This window comes from Podarcis cretensis, assembly GCF_951804945.1.
Source record: "Podarcis cretensis genome assembly, chromosome: 3".
Taxonomy (NCBI): Eukaryota; Metazoa; Chordata; class Lepidosauria; order Squamata; family Lacertidae; genus Podarcis; species Podarcis cretensis.
Window position 1 is genome coordinate 17,561,379 of NC_137172.1, and position 18,508 is coordinate 17,579,886.

Consider the following 18,508-nt stretch of genomic DNA (forward strand, 5'->3'; position numbering starts at 1 on the left):
GGCTGAGGCTGATAGGAATTCTGGTTCAAAATATCTGGAGGTCACTGTTTTGGAGAAAGACTGTTAATAGGAGGATGAAGAATCACCTTTAAGAGGGAGTGAGCATATTCTCAGAGGACAGAATAATGTTCAATATAAGGAAACTTCCCTGCATGTTAGAATGCCATCGTTTGAGTTAGAGAATACTGGACCCCCAGAAAGCTAAGTAGTGCCTGACAAATACTCTCCCCCCCCCCCCCGACTGATGGCAGGTGGCAGGGCAGAAGATAGGCACACACACACAACCTTATTATTTCAGGTGTCTCTGCTCAGTTCTTCCAACCAAGCATATATTCTCACATTTAGGCAGGCCACACCCTCAAGTGATATCTGCATTGCTTAATCCAAAGTAACCACTATTCCAAATAGCCTCCTACCAGATCCATTCTCATCAGGTCCATTCTCACCATGAATTAATCTGCTTGAAAGGCTCTCTCTCTCTCGTGTCCCTCAAATGCCCAAGTGACCAAGAGAGCATGCCATGGCAGCACTGAACATGCCCAATTACTGCTGGTTAAAACTAACCACCTATTCACATACTGGGCACTGCTACATAGTAAGCTTTCTAAGTGATAGCGGCGTGATTAGCACATGTCTGAGTCCGTCCAACCTCAAATCCAGAACAAATGGCTTCCGCGTGTTGAAGTAATTGGGGGTTTTCAGTCCCAGGTAAGCGGCCCAAGGATTACAGCTTAAAAGCCCCATAGAAAGCCTTTGGCTAATTAAACAATTTCTGGCATTTTAAATTGGGGGGGGGGTATTGTTTTTGTTTGTTACTACATGGTGCATTTTTGTGCTTTTGTATTGTAAGCCTCCCTGTGATGGAGGGTGGATTAGAAAATTAATTAATTAATTATAATAGAGCCAGAATACCTATAATCTATCACGAAAGGATATAAATAAACTGTGAGGGAGGGAGAGGGGAAGTGTGTGTGTGTGTGTGTGTGTGTGTGTACAGAAAGGGAATGCCCGGCTCTTCTGCAATCTAAAATGCCCATTTTTCTGCCAGGCAGCTCCCCAGTACCCCAAGATTTATTGAGCTGTTACCTCAGGATCCAGTTAACAATCACTGTGTGTGTAAGGAACCCCAAAGTCCAGTTTCTCCTTTAGCATAAAATCCCATTGTCCTTTAAAAATGGGGTTTGCATGAGTGCTGCTAAAGGCCAAAGGGGTTTAGAACATGCTCTGACCAGCCATCAGGAAAGTCTGACTGAGGCTGTGACCATTTTACTTGCCAGAGCAAATCTATAAAAAAACCAAATGCTGGGGGAAGGAGGTTCTTCCAAAATATGCAGAATCATAAGTTTCAATAATGGATACCAAAGCAGCTTAGGGCATACAAATGTGTTTAAATATTTCTGAATGATCCCAATGCAGATGGATTAAACTTCTACAATACTGCACACTTTTCGTGCTGGAGAACCACGTCTGCATAGGGTCATGGCAAGCAAAACAAAACCCCACACCCAACATTTGTAGTGGGAGAAACTCCAGGATATGGGTTATTTTCTTATCTCTTCTAATCTAGCTGCAAAAGTTGCTTGTCTGTAGGATTTTTCTTTTTGTCCCCCCCTTGGCAAAAGCGGAAGCTATGAAATGACAGCAAGTCTTCCCGTGCTGGGAGAATGTGCTGTGACCGTTGCTTTGCTATGCAGAAGGTCAGACTGGAACAGACTTTGTAAAATGTGGCCAAGAGCATAATTTGGGGCAGCTGCAGCAACACACCGTTCCCCACCATCTCATCTTTTGCACAGCGGCCCATTTAATAACATTATTCAATACACAGTGCAGGTTTCTACAGACCACCACAATTCTGGTGGTTATTTCCATTTATTTCCTTTCTCCCCCCGCCCAACCCTCCATCAGTTCACACTTGTGAAACAACCCCTGGTAGATGGTTTATGACAGATGCAGTCTGAGGCCTACTCTGCATCGGCAGTAGAAGGAGGTGGTAAGAATCTCAAAATGGCTCGATATGGTAGTTTCAGACTGCAGAGAGAGATGGCAGCTTTTGAATCCTTCTCTGTTTGACTCAAAGTATTGACAGCACACCAGAGAGAGAGAGAGAGAGAGAGAGAGAGAGAGAGAGAGAGAGAGTTTCTAGTCAAATGTATTCACAATCTACAGGGAGGTTGCTGCCTTGCACCATGCATTCGAAAATGTTAGCCCCACCTGCGGCTTGAAGTGGGACAGTCCTTTCCATCAACCTGGTTCTACACCTGCAGTAGAGTGAGTGAAACCTGAATGAAACCCAGAACAAGAAGCTGCGGTGTGGAGAGCTTTTGTTCAGGGTTCCAGCCTCATAGGAGCTAGGGGTTGGTGGGGTGGGGAGTCATAAATATATTGTGCGCGTGTTTCTGCAAACCTTTGGTGGTGCTTTTTCTCCGCATGAAAATCTCCCCCCTTGGAGAACTGAAATGGCTCTCTCTATGCGCGTGTGTGAAAGAGAGAGAGAGAACGATAAGGTAGCTAGAATGCAAAAGTCAATGCTGTACTACTTCAGAATGTTGGTGTGGTTTCACAATTCTGAACACACCCCTATGTTATAAACAAGCCCTCCTGAAAGGAAAAAGTAGCAAAACAGGGAGAGGCTAGGTTATAAGCTTTCTTCTGGTGTCTTTGTTTTTCTATTTTGGGGAAGGTTTTTTTGTTTGTTTGTTTCTTAATGTGGAAGAGCATTCAGAATTCTATTGCCTGCAGTTTGTAATGCTGCAGTTACAGTGGACGCTTGGGTTGAGAATGTGATCCATGAGGGATGCACGTTCGCAACCCGCAGCGGCGCGTCTGCATGGGTTGCGATTCGGCACTTCTGCACATGCACAAAAGTGATTTAGCACTTCTGCACATGCATGACCCCCGAAACCCAGAAGTAACCTGTTCGAGTACTTCCGGGTTTCGGCGGGTCCGTAACCCCCCCCAAAAAACGCGACCTGAAGCGTCTGTAACCTGAGGTATGACTGTATTTCAATCACTGCATTCCCCCGCTATGTGTAGACTAGGCCCCGAGTCTGTACACTTAAATGCGTAAATACAGGTTTGCAAACAGTTCCTTGTTTGGCCACCTGTGATGAGTACAAATCTCCTCCAGGCGACCTGACAGAGAAGCTTTAGAAAAAAAACTAGCTTTTTTCCACTTTACATCAACAAATCACTAACAGTTATTTGTGGGCAGACAGGGTAGTAATTAGGAACACAGAAAGCTGCCGGACACCAGGTCAGGCTAGGTTCATTTAGCTGAGGGCCAAACTAGATGTGATGTTTGTCACATAATGTGGTGTTTTGCAGCTAATCTTTATTACAAAAAAATAACTGGTGAAGGGTTGGCTGAGCTGGATTTGGGACTGTGGTGTGGGTGGAAATGGGGACCTTTGCCTCTCCACTGTCCTGATAAGAATCTGACACACCCAGTCCATGCATACTATTTGCAACAGGAGAAAACCTTTCACTGGTGCCCGTGAGAAGCATGAAGCTGCACTGCTTGATCCCTCATGTCTGGGATAGCTCAATCAGCAGAGCACTGGACTCTTAATCTCAGGGGCACGGGTTCAAGCCCCACATTGGGTAAAATATTTCTGCATTGCAGGGGGTAGAATTAAATTACTCTTCTTCTCTGGAGTTTTTTTTTGTTTTTTTTCTAGCAGAGGTTGGATGGCCACCTGTCATGGATGCTTTAGTTGAGATTCCTGCATTGCAGGGGTTGGACTAGATGACCCTTGGCAGTGCCTTCCAACTCTACAATTCTGAAAAAGTTTGCTGACCCCTGGCTTAGCTCAAGTGAGGCACACCTGTAAAAATGACTGGGGAGCAGCAAAGCATCCACAAGCTCTTCTCCAGGAGCTTGAACATTCCCACAGTCTTGCTAGGCCAGTTTGGCTTCCCATGTTGCGCGAACCACCTCAGGAGGTAACAAGAGCTATTTATGGACTATTTCTTATTCCTCTCCCCCACCCTTTAAAACGAGGAAGTGAAAACCCAGCCATTGCAAGCTGAAGAACACTAGGTCGTATTTGCATTCCCTTAAGCCATTTCCATTCATAAGTATGTTGGAAAGATTCACCTTTGGAATTAATTGGAAGGAGACAAAGTGCACCTCTAATATTTAATTGGACTAGCAGAGGCCAAGGCACCTGGCTTATTTTTCCAGGGGAAGAAGAGCAGCAAGAAAGATTTTACTTCCAGTTTTCATTACTGTCATTAAAAAAAATATGTAAACAGCCTTTTTGCAGAGAATCAGATGGCCCGGGAGCGATTTTAAATTATTATTTTTTGTAGGGAGTCACTGGTAGGTTCACGGCTGCCAACACACGATAAGAGTACAATAATTTACCTCCCACTTTGGAAAGTTTCTTTTCCTTTCAAGTACACCAGGTTGGTGTCAGCCCTTATAACGAATGTCCCCAGTTTGCAGAAACTGCAAAACTACTGTGACAAAAACGGGGAGCCTCTTGTCCACCCAGAATTAATTGCACCAGGTGTCTGTATGACTATTTTTTGCATAATAAACATTTTCACAATCTCAGCCTCCACACCATATTGCTTCTCCTGCTTGTGTGAAGTGACTGCAAAGCAAGATACTACAATGGATACGACAATGATGAGGAAACTTTTTACACAGGGACAGGGGAAGTGGCGGGGGGGGGGGGGCTACCCTAAATGTAGAAATTGAAAAGACAAGCAGCTTGCAAAAGGTAAGGCATCTTTCAACACCTCATCAATTACCAATGTAGCCGGGACAAGCTAGTTGACAATGAAAAATGAGCTAAGAAGGGCTCCTATTTAACTCATTATAATTTTGGTGGCAGCTTGACATGCACCAGTAACACAGACACGTTTGTTTACATCTGCCCTGACATCACCCCTAAACAGCACTACCTTGGGGTTTTTCTCTGTTATTAAAAGAGAAGAGCCAATGCAATAGAGGTGACACACAAAAGGAGGGCAGCGGCCCTTTGTGCAGATAAAACCAGGTGAGCCGAGGCTACATGAGGAGCCTGTGCTCAGTGATGCTCAGAAAGTTGAGGAAATTTAAACCTGCTTTAACATTTTAACGTTTGTATATTTTAAAGCATGGTTGTGAATTCTTCTTGATTTTACTGCTTTATCTTTTGTCAACCGCCTTGAGTTGTTTTTTGTTTTTTTGTTTTTTGTTTTTTTGTTTCTTATAATCAAGCAGTGTATAAATTTTATGAAATACGTACATAAATGGAAATGCACCAGTCCCGGGCTGCCTTATCTACCTAGCATACATAATGATGAATGGCTTTTCTCGGGTGCTTGTAACTCCAAAGGAAGTCTGCACACATTTGATTAACACAGTCCCTCCCTCACCCTTTAGGGCTTAAAAGCTCAGTTTCGTCTCACATTACCACATCTCCAGGAGGGAGAATCCAGCCATCTTTCACATGACTTTCTTATTGCATGCAGATTTATATCAATACTGCCCAGTATTAATGACACCAGGGGTGGGAGGGAGGTGGGCAGGCCTCCATTCTGCAAATCATACTATTGTCTTCCAATGGCAGATGCATTTTCTTAAAGAACTGGACAGGGCTCCTTTTCTGGTTTCACTTTCAATGCTGTAAGCGAGAGGTAGAGGCAAGGGGTGCTAAAATGGATGCTTATCTGGGACCCTAAAAAATAAATGCTGGGGACCAGGAATTTGAACATTTGTATTCTCATCCCTAGTCCAGAGCTACCACCTTGGTACCTAAAATGCTGGTGCTGGGGTGGGGCTGGGGGATGGGGGATGGGAAGTTGAAATATTCTCGTAGTCCCAGCTGAACCTACCACTGATTTTGTGCCATCAATAAATGAATAACCCACTTTAATCATTTATGCAATCAAGGAGATGAAGACATGGAAATGGCGGTAATATTCTCACGCACACACCACAAAAAGGTGCTTTGGGGAGCATTCTCCCAATCCCTATTAATTAACTTGCACAACTTTCTTTTGGATTAATTAGGATTAGACTAACTCTGACAGCACATATACAAGAACACAGCCTTTAATCTGGTTTAATTAAAACAGAATAACCACCCACATGCTGATTCCATATTCATGAGCACTAATTAGACTGACACCCCCGTATTTATGTAAATATTCATGAATAGAGTCAGAAGCAGCCACTCTGTAGCCTCTTTTGAACAATACCATACAGAAACAGATCATGCAGACTCAGTTCAGTTGCACCAATGAAGCCTGTGATTTTTAGGCAATCCTTATTTGATGCAACATTATGTAAACCTTATAAGCTTCAATGGGGCTTCCTCACACGCCACTGTAAATAAGACTGTATCCTTAATACACAGAATTAATTTCCTAAGTTGCACTTAAACCACCCTTTCTATGACATCAGGGCAATTAAGCCAATGGCAGCCAAAGCAGCCACACCACTGCTCTATCAAGAGTGGTTGCAATAGTGCTTGAACTGTGATCTGTTGTTGTGAAATACAATGCATGCGGTCACCTATTGCTTTTTTTCGGGGGGGGGGATGGATGCAGGTGACATTGGCAGCCCATAGGCCAGGAATGGGGAGCCTGCAGCTCTCCAGATGTTGTTCAGCTTCCATCTCCCATCAGTGCCAACCAATGTGCTCAATGGTCAGGGATAAAGTGAGCTACAATGCAACATCTGGTTTCTCATCCCACCATAGGTTTTGGACATGCTAGTCTACAAAGACAGTCAAAACAGGCCTGGGGTGGGGGTAGGAGGGAGCCAGTGTGGTTTAGTAGTTAGAGTGTCAAACGAGGGCCTGGGAAAACAGAGTTCTAGTCCCCACTTGGGAGAAGAAAAGACTAAGCAGTAAAACTCTACACAAACCCAGAGTGGATTCCCTAAGACAGTTGGACGGCGCCTTGTACACCTCCTTCTAGCAACTCCTGCAGCCAAGCTGATGCCAAACATATTGCTCTCCTTTCCTTTGGACCACATCAGCAATGCCAAGAGGGGAGAGTTGTCATCTGAGCAGCCCAAGACCTCCACGCACACTGCCCCACTTTGCACCCAGGAGGGGTCACTTTGGTGTTACTAACGCAGAAAAAACAATGCAGGAAGCAGCTGTTACGAGTTACCCGTCTCTGCAGCCACAGCAGGAGCTATGATTCTCCAGCAGTTTGGCTTCACCCCCGGAAGCACACTCCATTATCTCTCGCGACAGACAGGTGCCAATGAACTCCCCATTCGACCATGAGGCTCACTGGGTGACCTTGGGCCAGGCACAGCCTCTCTCAGCCTAACCTACCCCACAGGGCTGTTGTGAGGATAAAATGGAGGGGTGGGGGAGAACAATGTTCGCAACCTCCTTGAGCTCCTTGGAGATAAGGTGGGATGGAAATGGAATAAATGAATAAACAAAATGACAATCAGCAATGGAATTTGGGAAGAATCACAACAGTGTGGCACAGGCAAGATAGGGCCAGAAAGGTTTGTTAAAGACAGATGGAGATGACAGATAGATAGATAGATAGATAGATAGATAGATAGATAGATAGATAGATAGATGATAGATGATAGATGATAGATAGATAGATGATAGATGATAGATGATAGATGATAGATGATAGATAGATAGATAGATAGATATAGATATAAATAGATAATCTGAAGTCTTCCTCTTTAAGTGATCTTGTGAATATCATCAATTCCTTCTAGAACACACACTTTTAATAAAATGTACCAAAATAACATGTTCCTGCCAATATGCTTTCAAATCAAAGGACAGGAGCTTGCTGAAATCTGCACTTCTCGTGCACAGTAAGAACTGAGGTATTTCTTAAGGGAAAACAGGGGTGGGGATGGAAACTTTGTCCAAGATAAAGTTCACTGGCGCATCCTAAAAATACTGCTGAAACAAACAAACAAACAAAAAGTATCAGCTGGGAATGGTCTGGGTCGGGTTAATTGTAACTTTTTATGTATGTGTGTCTGTGTTTCGCTTGGTTATTTATTTTTAACTTGAAGGGCCCAGTCTGGCAGTGCAAGCAGGATATGTCTATGTTTCTGTAACTTGTGCAACTTAAGCTGTTACCGTTTCCTGACTCTCAAGTGCTCAGTGTTCTTTCTAGCACATTTTTGCTAATGGAATTGAAAGTGGGAGGACGAGCCACCTCCCCCCTCGCGGCTCCTGCATTTATGGTCCCTCTGCTACTTCCTGCTGACCTGCAACACCCTCCCATCCCCGCTTTGATCCTTCTGTAAATAAAGCTGCCAGGGATTAGGGAGAAATTCCACTTAAGGACCATTCTGAGATTACAAGCCTCATTCCTGCTTATAATTCAATCAGGCTTCGCAGGCAGGTTCCCTTCGGCTCTGTTCGGCTCACTGAGCCATCTTACACATACCGTATTTCTTTGCCTTGGGAGAGCAGGAAGGGGAGGCCCGTGTCAGCGCATCAGAAGGGTTCATGCAGGTTGCATGAGCGCTCCAGCCAGCCGGATGTGTTCTGGAATCCTCAGGCCTGAATCTTTGCTCTATCTTTTTGCAGCATGACATCAGCATCTACCCTCTGTTTTCGCACAAATGCATACACTTTACACACACACACACACACACACACACAAACACACATATATACGGGACGCAGGTGGCACTGTGGGTTAAACCACAGAGCCTAGGACTTGCCGATCAGAAGGTTGGCGGTTCAAATCCCCACGAAAGGGTGAGCTCTCGTTGCTCGGTCCCTGCTCCTGCCAACCTAGCAGTTCAAAAGCACGTCAAAGTGCAAGTAGATAAATAGGTACCGCTCCGGTGGGAAGGTAAACGGCGTTTCCGTGCGCTGCTCTGGTTCACCAGAAGTGGCTTAGTCATGCTGGCCACATGACCTGGAAGCTGTACGCCAGCTCCCTCGGCCAATAAAGCGAGATGAGCACTGCAACCCCAGAGTCGGTCACGACTGGACCTAATGTTCAGGGGTCCCTTTACCTTTACCTTTATACATACATACAGGAGAAAGGCGGAGTTGAGTGAATCAGCTTTGCAGCAAATCTGCAACTCTGTTGCTCAGTTGATGGCTCTTCTCTCCAACCATCCCTCTTCCTCTTGGGCTTCCATTGTGATTGCCCCTGAACCTGTCTAGGGGCTCGGCCACAATTCAGCTTGTCCCGTGCCTGGAAAGCATGATTCCACGAGGTTTTTCTGCTTGTCCCAGGCTTGGGTCCAAGGTATTTTTTTCATTTGTACCACCACTTCCTCCACTGTTTACCGACGAATCAGAAGAAACGCCAATCCACTGAAAAAGCAATGGATGTTTGCTCTGATTCAGTGGTAAATCATGGGATTCACCTGGGTAGAAGTTTGGACAAGTCCTGTGCTATTTATAATCTCTGCAGGTGCTTCAGTTCTGTCTCTCACATTTACTTATGATTTTTATTTATTTTTACCAAATGTGCCAGCTTATGTGAGCTTGAGCTGGTCAGCTACAGGTAAGGTGACATCCTCCAGATGGGAGCTGGCTCACCCCACAGTTTGAACAACTGTGCTCTACTCTCCCTGGTTCAAATCTCTGCCACGACTTCAGACAATGGCCTTAGGCTAGCCATCTCTCTCTTGCTTCAGTCCTTGCACCTGCAACCTGAGGATAATAACTGTGATGGTCTGGGATTCGGCTGAACCTGAGGAATCCGAGCCTGCACAGGAGTCCCTGTCTCCAGAACCAGCTGAGCCGGGGCTGGGGCCTGAGCCTGAAGGGTCCTCACCTGTGCTGGATCCTCAGGTGCAGGCATCAGCTGAGTCTGCTCTGGCCCCTGAGGTGATGGAGGACCCATTGCCTGCAGGTGCTCCACTCTCAGCCCCGTCAGGGGAAGAGGAGGTTGCCTCTGGGTCTGGTAACCCTCCAGCCTCTCCTGAGCTGCAGAGGCAGAGAGGTGGAGGGAACTAAGTTCCTGCAGGAGGAGTGCTCGCCTCCAGGCCAGGAGAGGCGAGTCACCTGTGGATCGAGGCCGCCCTATGCCTCGGGGCAGATAAAAGCCAGTCAGCCCCAGTCCCAGGTTGCGGGAGCAACATTGTTGGTAGCCTGTTCCTGCCTGCACTCTGTCCTGCTCTTCTGCCAGAGTTCCTGACCTCACCCAACTCCCTGCCTTGGACCCCGCCTCGCCTTTGATGGACAGCCTCCTTGAGCTCGGACTGGACTCGGACCTTGCCTCTCGGTTAGCCCCCGGGACCAGCACAATAACGATGTCTCACCTTACAGGGTTGTTGGAAGGATTACAACTAGATAATGCAACCGGATATTACCATCGGATGCCAAGGCAGTTCCAAACGCCCAAAGGGAGGAAAGGATAGTCGTAACGGTTGAGGATTCATAATTAAGTGCCCATCTGGAGAGGAACACGGCTTTATACTGAGTCAGACCACTGCTCCATCTAACTCAGTATCATCTACACTGACAATACTTTCCCAGCCATACCTGGAGATGCCGGTGTGTGTGTGTGTGTGTGTGTGTGTGAGAGAGAGAGAGAGAGAGAGCATGCAGCCTTGAATATATGCAAAATGTGTGGCCTGCCACTAAGCTATGCAAAATACGTGGTCTTACCACTGAGCCACAGTTGTGTGGGTTCCATAATGCATACACAGATTCCATTTCTGCAAACTGTCAATGCATAAAATTATCGGAGGAAACACTGCAATAGAGCACAGTACTAGAAAAGTGGGCATTCATCATCTTTTGACTAATCTTTCTCCTCCTCTCCCATCTATTGGATTCTGTGGCATAAGTAGGACCATTACTGCTGAGCAATGGCCGGAATCACTTTTTATAGATTTCCTCCCCTCCAAGAGATACTTTATTCATGAGGCTTTATTTAGTTCTTCCTAACTTACAAAGCTACCCAACTTACAAAGGTCATTTGTAAGTCACCGAGACGTTGGGTTTCAAAGAGGCGTCTCCCGGTGGTTTTAGCGCCACCTCAATCTACTACAACGTGCTTATTTGCAACTCAATATGATTTTTAACCTACTACAGGAACACTCCTAAAACATGAAATCAGCCCTAGGCAAACCCAACACACAAGTTCCAAGGGAAGGTTTTACAACACACACGTTTGTTTCATTTTACATTCTGGCATATCCCAAGGGCTCAGACTAGAATGGCATTCCTGAGGAATGTGGGTTTATTTGTTTCACTTACTGAATTGTTTTTATCCTGACTTTTGGCCTCATACAGGTGGCTCACACAAGTAAACATAATACAATGGTACAAATAAATAAAACAATATTGAAATCTGAAATTAAAGCACAGCAGCAGGTAGGGAGGGGGAACCTAAGGGATGATAATCCATAAACACAATAGAAACAGACCACTTAAATCAGCGGTCTGCAACCTTTAAGACAAAAAGAGCCACTTGGACCCGTTTCCGAAGGAAAAAAAAACTGGGAGCCGCAAAACCATTGCGACATTTAAAACAAATATATCCCCGGAGCCGCGATCTGACAGCGGGCAGGAAGGTGACGTTGGGACGGTGCGTGACTAACGCACGCACCGCCCCCATGCGACGTCACAGCCAGTACAGCGCCTGCCACAGTGGGGAGTGTCGGGCTGCACAATGCGCCTCCTCCTCTCACTAGTATCCGCCCCGGAGCCACGGCAAAGGTGTAAAAGAGCCACATGCGGCTCCGGAGCCGCAGGTTGCTGACCCCTGACTTAAATGAATATGCAGGAAGGAAACAAAACAGGGAACTGGGAAACACAGAATACAGTGGTACCTTGGCTGTCAAACTTAATCCGTTCCAGGAGTCCATTAGACTCCTGGAACCATTCGAAAAGCAAGATGTGCCTTCTGATTGGCTGCAGGAGCTTCCTGCACTCAATCGGAAGCCACAGAAGCCACATCAGATGTTTGACTTTCGATAAATGTTCACAAACTGGAACACTCACTTCCGGGTTTGTAGTGTTTGGGAGCCAAGCCATTCAACAACCAAGGTACCACTGTACCATGGTTTAGCACACATAATGCTAAGCCACTGTTAACGTTAACCATAGTTTAAGGTGAGGCATTTGCCAGATGATCATATAAGCCTTGGTTTATTACAACACAGAGCAGAAGAGCCTTGAGAGTGGTTTGATATATTTTTTTGGTCACTCTTCACTCATAGCTCTCTTGCCTTTGGGTGGTAACATCTCTATAACCATAGTCAAGGAGAAGGTCTGGATTTGCACATAGTGCTAAGCTATAGTTAAATTAACTGAGGCTTATAAACCCTTATTTACAAGAAACTTTTAACAATTGTTAATAAATTATAGTTAAGCTGCTGGGCTAGGTTCACGTATAACACTAAGCATTGTGTGCAAACCAGATCAACACATTTTAACAAATATATGTGTGCATATATGTATGTCAACCTAGCACTTCGAAAGCACGCCAGTGCAAGTAGATAAATAGGTACCGCCACGGCAGAAAGGTAAACGGTGTTTCCCTGCGCTCTGGTTTCCATCACGGTGTCCCATTGTACCAGAAGCAGTTTAGTCATGCTGGCCACATGCCCTGGAAAGCTGTCTGTGGACAAATGCCGGCTCCCTTGGCCTGAAAGCGAGATGAGCACCACAACCCCATAGTCGCCTTTGACTGGACTTAATCATTCAGAGGGGTGGGTGAATTTATTATGTTTTCTCCAAGTATTTGCACAGGGTGGTAATCTATCCACCCACATTCCAAAAAGCCATCTTTCCCAGTGTATTTTACTTCTGCAAGACATGAAGCTGATCTTGGGAGCTCCCAGATTAGCTTCATCAACCTCTGCCTTCATCCCACACAAAAGTGGTGAACAGAGCGGCTGTTCATATATGCTCAACGTCTGTTGTTATGCCAAATGACCTGTTTTTACTCAGGAAATTTAACAGCTTATTTAGGATATTAGCTGCTACGACACTTCTCTTTCTTCTACATATACACAGAGAGTAATATATCTTCCCTTTTTAAGCTGACTAGTCTGTGAAGCGCTATCCAATTACGGAACAAAACCAGAACACTTTTGATCTTCCTTTCCCATGCAGTGGCTGCAATTAAGTAAGTCTTGCCAAAAAAAAAAAAAAAAAAGTGAGGGGAAGCATCTTCACTGACAAGCGGAACAGGAATGCTGGTCCTTGTCACATATACCTTTGCAATCAGTCCTTTTATCTATAAATGGGGCTGGGACAGGGTGTGACAGGACCAAGAAAAAGTGCCTGGTGTGAGCCCCAGAGGCTTAAGAGAAAAGAAAAGCTAGCAAAGGCTGCAGAAACCTGTCTCACTGTTTCTCTTTATAGTGCTGGACCATCAGAAAGAGAGAGAAATTAGAAAGTGAGGAGGGTGGCATCAGCTGCAGTGGATTCCAGAATTTCATAGAATCACAGAATTGTGGAGTTGGAAGGGACCCCGGGGGTCATCTAGTCCAACCCCCTTGCAAGGCAGGAATCTCAGCTAAAGCATCCATGACAGATGGCCATCCAACCTCTGCTTAAAAACCTCCAAGGAAGGAGAGTCCACAACCTCCCCGAGGGACTCCCCGTTCTACTCTTACACCTGCCCTAACATGTTTTGGTCAGCATGAGATGCTTAATCACAGGATCATGTGTTCGAGCCCCACATTGGGCAAAAGATTCCTGCATTGCAGGGGGTTGAACTAAATGACCCTCGTGGTCCCTTGCAACACTAGGATTCTATGCTGTGTGCTGATGCCTGGTCTACCTGGAAGAACAGCAGCGCTGCTGTTGAAACTTCTTCAATGGCAGCCAGATGAATTTGAGGCTGAGAAATCAAGTTCATTGGGGAGAGATTTGACAAAATGGCATTTTCAATCTTTTGCTGCTGTTTCCTTCCTTCCTTCCTTCCTTCCTTCCTTCCTTCCTTCCTTCCTTCTTCTTTTTAAAAAACCTAGCGGCTGCCTTATAGGTCTGAATCCCTCACTTGGAAAACAGAGCAAGGAAGCATTTGCACAAGAAAAGAAGGTGCCTACACACCCCAGCAAAGTTCACTGCACATCGGGGAATAGTAGTAGCGATATGAGTCACCAAGGCTCACTGCCATGCTTTTGCTCTTTATTCCTCCAGCCTTATCTGTACGCTTTCCACCCTCCCCTTATTCTCTCCTGCCACATGAATCACTCTATATCATCTGTGTTGCATGTCTCTGTGTTTTATTCCACCCCCCCTCATCACCACCAGCACTCCTTCTACAAAGCAGTTTTCAGACATTCAACCTTGAGGTAGCACCTCCCATGTTGATTTGACCCAATTTATATATTTATTGAAAATAATAATAATAACTTTTATTATTTATACCTCACCCATCTGAAGGGTTGCCCCAGCCATCCTTAAAAGCTTAATAAACAATACGAACGCACTAAAAACAACAGCAAACAGCAGCACACAAATGCACATTTCGAAAACTTGGTGTATGTTTTTATTTGGGGGGGGGGCAGCGGGTTTGTGCAAAACAGGGCTGCTAAGAAAAGTCTGCTGGCTCTCATAAGCCAAATCAGGAATGGGCTGTATCTGGGAAAATACAGGACTTACAGTCGGAATGAAAAGGCAGAATTAGGAACCTATCTTAGCATTTGTAGCGTTAACAGTGTTCGAAACTCCCATTGTTCTAGGCGCATTTTGCGACCAGGAATTTCCTTAGTGGAAGCAGTTTCTGAGCTCTTGGTGGCAGTACTGCATTTAAGATTTCAGGTTAAAACTGCAGAGTGAAAGGAAAGGAAGACATTTTTCTGCCTCCCCACTTCCAGCTACTCTCTGAAGACTGGAGAAGAGACCCTCTTAAGAATATTAGGGGGGTGGGCAGGGGAAAGGACTGGACCCTGTGAAAAATGAACATAATATTTTAGCTGCAGTTCATTCATTTTCAGCTTTGTAATCCTTCTTCTTCTTAAAAAAGTGTGCTTAGACATTCTGCCGTTGCGCCCATAACCTAGAATAAAGGTAAACTCCTAGCTTTCATATCTCAGTTTCTGACACTGGACTGGGGCCTGCTCCGGTTTGACTCCTGCCTGCCCCAGCCCATTCCACAGAACCATGAACTATCAAGTGCCCAGTGGGACTGATCCTGATGAATCGAACACAGGAACATAGGGAGGTGTTTTATCTAGTGCTGCATTTGTCTCCCCTGACAGCAGAGAATGTTCCCAGAACTATTTGGAGATGCTGGGGACCGAACCGGGGAGCAGGTGCTCTAACTCAGAACTACAAGCCTTCCCAAAAACATGGGGAAACTCCTTCATACGGGGTCAGCCCCCTGGCCCTCCTACAAGCAGTGCCTACACTACAGTTGCCAGGTCAGGAACATGCTAGACCCAGAAGATTTTAGGGCCCAAACCTGAGACCTAGAGGGGAGCTATTGTGATGTCACAGGGACAACAGACCCTCCAACACACTGAAGGCCAAAACCGGGATGCCATCTTGTGGGAAACCATCTTCCTGGGCTGGGGTTTTTGGGTTTGTTTTTTTTGCCACTGGGATCTCGTGTGATTTCATGCCACTATTTCCCCCTAACTTCTAAAGACACCCCACCCAAAATGCATGTTTTGTGGTGCTTGTGGCCCTGAAAAAAAGCAATTTTTTTGGGGGGGGGGAATCATAGCATAAAATCACGCAAGATCATCATGCCCAAAATGGCTGCTGTCCTTTCATGAGGAAAAAACAGGATGTCCCAATTCTTCTGGGACGCTTACAGGGTATGAGACTGTCCTCAGCGAGTCATTAGATTTTAATAAATGTTCTTTTTTAGCATTTCTCCACCGCCATAGCAATGCACCTGCCTTATGAACAAAAGGCAGAATTGTTTTGCACCTAATCACATGGTTCCAGGGATGGAAGGTTTGTGTGTGTGTGTGTGTGTGTGTGTGTGTGGACAAAAGCCCACAAGGTTTGTGTTGAAATCACAAATGCTGATATAAGAGCTTTTTGTCTGCTTGCTATCCTCTTTCCTGCTCCGACCTCCTTCTTTTTTTTTAACAAGATGTGAAATCATTTCTCTATTATACTGAGCCAATTCCTTGCCTTTGTCTCCTTTGTCTAAATTCGGGTCTGTACAAATGATGGCTTTCTCTCATATGGAAAGCCTGCAAGAGGAAGCCACTTGTGTCTGTTAACCATAAAACCTATAGGATAACTGACTCAGAACAACCTCTTTCCAAATGGATTTTAAATAGCTCATTTAAAAGAGGAACTACGCAAGAAGAAGCAATGCCTTTCATCTTCAAACAAAATTGGCTGCTGCTTCCCACAGAAGGCTGTCTGCTGCTATGATATTAAACAGGCAAGCCAGCTTATTGATCTGACCTATATGTTACCTGCTGTTCAGGTGACAGCAGGTATACCTTGCTGGTATAGCAAGATGAGACACTTGGGTTCAATTTATCTGTTTCCCTGGGAGATAGGGAGAAAAATTAAGCTTCCCCCTCCCAAAAAAAAATCTGCTAATTTAGAGTTTGGAGTTGTAATCCAAAGCATCTGGAAGACACCAGGTTTACATGGATCATGGATGAAAGCCATTATTAACAGAGTTCCCATTGTCCTGTATCCTGTTCCCTATTAAGCAGACTAAGGCTGTGTGTGTCTGTGTGTGCTTAAAAAACCCAAAAACTATATACATGTATATATCATAGTTGCTTAGTTATAAGAGACCCTGAGTGTCATCTAGTCCAACCCTTTACAATGCAAGAATCCTGCTCACAGCAGTCCCTGGGTTAGCTTGAACCACCAACCTTCTGGTTAACAGCCAGACACACCAACCCATTATATAGATATAGGTCATAGAATAAACACACACCATTTGATTGCAGAAAAACCTCTAAGCAGATACAGTGGTACCTTGAGTTACATACGCTTCAAGTTACATACGCTTCAGGTTACAGACTCCACTAACCCAGAAATCTTACCTCAGGTTAAGAACTTTAGAAATTGTGCTCCGGTGGAGCGGTGGCAGTAGGAGGCCCCATTAGCTAAAGTGGTGCATCAGGTTAAGAGCAGTTTCAGGTTAAGTACGGACCTCAGGAACGAATTAAGTACTTAACCTGAGGTACCACTGTAATATGTTTATCAATACAAACCATTACAAACAATTAACATTAATTCTACCTAAGCAAAATAAAAATAAATAATTAATTAAAACACACTCCAGTTTACTCTGCACCCAGTACACCCCACCCACTGGTTTTGTAAGCAGTGTGCACACCAAGTTAGCCACAATTCTTATCTTGTCATATCATTTCTTACAAAACACTGCAAGTGGGCACATTCTGGCCCCCAACCACAACCCAGCTTCAATCTGCACTGCGAAACAGGACAACTTAGCTCTGCTTTAAACCAGCGATGTGTATGGAGCCATAAGAGTCAAGCTTTAAGGGGAATGGGCTGTAGTTTGGTGGTAGAGCACGTGTAAACTGTTCTGGGTTCAATCCCCAGAACCTCTAGGTAGCTTTGAGAGAGATACTGGTCTGAAATCCCGAGGAGTCACTCAGTGTAGACAATGCTGAACTAGATGGAAAACTGTTCTGACTCGACTGCGCAACAAGACCCATGCATTGCACCAAGGAAACCACAAGTGAAACCACAACTTGAAGATGATTGCCCAACAGCTTGTGCATGAATGAATTGTTGCACAACAAGCTTCCACTAGCACATCCGTTGCAAACTTGAAACTCTGCCATGTGCTAGAGGCTCATTATCTTTATATGTAAGCAGTGCATTTTGAGGGTAAACAAAATATATGGTGCTGGTACTCGTATGTTGATAAAAGTGTCATCGGCAGCAGTGCAGAACAGGTGGGTGTACTTGATACTGGTGAGCGCTGTCACAATGAATCTGCTGTATGTACACATCCATTGGTGGGTGTTTATATGGCCACTATCTCTATAATTGCTACCTGGTGCTACTCTCCTCATGTTTTAACAGTCTTGTATTTGACAACTCACCTGGTAGCCATGGGTGACAAGGAATTTTGTGCAGGCAAGTCAGTAAACTGGTGAAGGAAGAGACCCTTCCAGTCTGCTCGGTTTCCAAGCTGGCTGGGGAAGGAGGTAAACATGGAAGTGCAGAATACTGGCCACTTAGGAACTAGTAAACGATTGCTTTTTGCAGGCTAGTAACTTCTATGGGTTTATTTGCAAGGCTGCATTGCACTTCAGCAAAGCAGCTTTCGGAGTTTAAAAAGAAAAAGTCTTCCGGGCAGCTGTAAAAAGATCTTTTTAAAAATTATTTATTATTATTATTTTGCTGTTTTCAACAAGATATTTCAAACTGCTCTAATAAGAACCTAGAGCTCTAGGGAGATTTCCTTATCTGAAGTCTCTCTTTCCCCTGCCCTCTTCAATTTATCCCGGTAATTAGATTTATCTTCCAGATCAAGTTTAATAAGTTCACTATGTAGTTTTGATGCCTTTGGAGTCTCTAGAGTTCATTAGCACCTTTTCAATCACAGTAAGTGGTCTCTTGAAGCCCGCCGTTTCTCAGGGGTTTGAAATATAATGTTTTAATTGTATATAATTAAATAC

General features: G+C 44.9%; 1 protein-coding gene across 5 annotated transcripts in view; it reads right to left on the reverse strand.

The window, feature by feature from the left end:
• The window catches only part of SLC8A1 (solute carrier family 8 member A1), a 299,351-nt gene that overhangs the window by 202,531 nt on the left and 78,312 nt on the right, over positions 1–18,508 (reverse strand). The gene's annotated exons all lie outside the window — the stretch shown is intronic.